The following is a 2,524-nucleotide window of genomic DNA, read 5'->3' as shown; positions in this document are numbered from 1 at the left end:
TCTTATACACGGTGTGGCCCACGAAAAGTATTCACGTGTCTCTTTCTCGAAGTTTGTTCGTTTCGTCACTTTTTTGACACCGCCCAGTGGGAGGAGTGTACAGGGTGTTGCCCGACGTAACAGTTACACACCAGGATTTTCTTTTTAGCACTTTTCCGGCGATCACGCTGTATACAGAAATTTTGGGTTATCACGAGGTTTGCTAATTTGGAAAGAAGTTCGAGGGTGTGTACTTTTATTCTCTTTGAATTCGAATGGCTACTGAGAAAGGACGTTATTGTTTAGCACTTGGTGAAATAATTGATTTTACAGGACGACAGGTTCTAAGCAGAGAAATGGTTTGAAAGAAACAATTTTTGTAGAATTATAAAAATCCGTGAAATACAGAGATATTAATCTGATTTGCAATTTACTTGTAGCAAAATGATCTTAGAGTGCAAAGGTTTAACACGAGTATCTCTCTCTCTCTCTCTCTCTCTGTAACACGATACGTGTGTTTTTCTGTTGAACACGGGGCACACGTGTGTGCTCGAACTTAACTAATATCTACCTCCACCTCCCCTTCGTGTAAATGCCATTTTGTTTACCAACGATTTAATTTACGGTAATTTCTTCTCCGGATACGTATTTTCGCATTCGCGTATAATTTGAATCAATGTAGAGCCACCGGAACGAATGACAAATTCAATTTCTCCAGACTTTTGACTCTCGAGCCCTTCTAGTAATCACCGCCCCGCTACACGTATAGAAGCATTAGCGTGTGTGTGTGCGTGGCGATCGAGGCAGCAGCCGCCTCGTCGCGGGCCCTGTGTGTGCACGCGATACGCGCTTCCACACAAAGAGACAGCTGGGACTCGGGCGAAGACGAGGAGCGAGAGGGAGGGTTACGTCTACAGGGTGCAGAGGGGAGGGGGTAGCGAGAGAGCCGGCAGAGAGGCGAAGAAAGAGAAAAAGAAGGAAGGAGAAGAGAGGCATGGTCGTCTGCCGCGCGAGTACCGTTACGCGCGGTCCCTCTCTCTCTCTCTCCTTCCCTTTCGCTCTAACGTGCACGCAGGCACAATGGACCGAAGAAGCCGGCTCCGAAGTCTTCTTAATTTTCTCCTTGGTGCGCCCGGCCGCGGCTCGCCGCGCGAGACGAGCGCAGGCCGACCGGACAGAGAGGCCGAGCCGAGCAGAATGAGGGAACGCCGGCAAAAGTCGACGAAGAGAGACGGGAGAAGTAAACGCGAGAGAAAGGGATAGAGCGAGAGATTGGGACGGATGGAGAGCTGAGCAATGGTATAGAGAGAAAGAGAAAGGGAGAGAGAGAGAGGAGGAGGTTAAAGAGGGATAGAGAAGCGACGCCTCTGTCGTCCCGGTCGGCGACGGGCATCGAGGCGGGCTTTAATTAGCACGGGATTTCGGCGAACGACGGACGGACGGCCAGCGTCGGAGCCCTTGCCGTGAACGAACGAGCGAGTAACGAGTCTCGAGGTTTTCCGACGCGTCGTTCTCTACTCTCCCATCGATAGAACAAGGACAGCGCGAGAAAAAGTGGCCGCAGTAGAGGGAGACGGAAGGATCGAGGACGAGGACAGGGCTAGCGCGTGGAGTGTCCTAGCAACGTGCAGAAGAGAGAGAAAGAGACAGAGAGAGAGAGTCAGGGCACCGTGAAGAGAGTCGCTGCCGCGTGTCCCGCAGAGACCAGGGCAATAGGAACGAACCCACCCGTAAGAGCGAGAGAGAAAGAAAGAGAGACAGGCGCTGGGACCGGCAGGCTAGAGCACGAAGAAGAAAAAAAAAGAACGAAGAAAAGTAGGAGAGAGAAAAAGAGGAGAGAAAGAGGACACGCGATCGAGTGAAACAAAGAGTGTAAGAGAGACAGAGAGATATATAGTCGTCGAGAGAGAAAGAGAGAGGGATAGGGAAGGTTGATGGGCTATAGGGAGAGAAGGGCGAACGCGAAGGGTGTGGGAGCTAGAGGTGGCTGTCGGATAGATGGTAGGGCGAGCGTAGCCAAGGGGGTGGAGGGACGAGGAGGCGCGGGGTGGTGGTCGAGTCGGGCGTGAGCGATGAGGGGGCGGCAGAACAGCGGCGCTCGAGGGCGAGCGAAGGGCGGCGCGGCTCAGTTGGGTCGCGAAGGGACGCGCGCGCGGCCGGCTAAATAACGGCCTGCCCTATCCTCCTTCCTCCTCCCACTCGACCCCGCCGCGCTCTCTCTATCTCCACACCGCGCGCCGTTGCCTCTCATCCCACACACCGACACAACCGCCTCCTCCTCGTCCACCCTCTTCTTCGACCCCCCCCGTCGCCTCCCCTGGGTTGGACTCCCCCGATCTACACTCTACCTCGCACCTCCACGACGAGGGGGTCGCCGGGGGATGCTAGATCGGTACATCAAGGGGCACGCAGGCTGGCTGTCAAGGGGAGGAGGGAACCGCGTTCCCCGTGCACCTCTTGTCACCAGGCTTTTACGTACGTGTGTTTTACCCTGGGCCTACGTAAACCCGGGGGTTCCCCGTTCTATCCACCCGACGTCTTTGCT

The 2,524-nt window shown here is 54.4% G+C and overlaps 1 protein-coding gene across 1 annotated transcript in view; it reads left to right on the top strand.

The window, feature by feature from the left end:
- The window catches only part of LOC108572838 (dynein regulatory complex subunit 7), a 125,013-nt gene that overhangs the window by 45,482 nt on the left and 77,007 nt on the right, over window positions 1-2,524 (top strand). The gene's annotated exons all lie outside the window — the stretch shown is intronic.

This window comes from Habropoda laboriosa, unplaced genomic scaffold (genome assembly GCF_001263275.1).
Source record: "Habropoda laboriosa isolate 0110345459 unplaced genomic scaffold, ASM126327v1 scaffold102, whole genome shotgun sequence".
In the NCBI taxonomy this organism is placed as follows: Eukaryota; Metazoa; Arthropoda; class Insecta; order Hymenoptera; family Apidae; genus Habropoda; species Habropoda laboriosa.
Note: the sequence above shows the minus strand (reverse complement) of the source record. Positions and strands in the feature narration are given on the sequence as shown.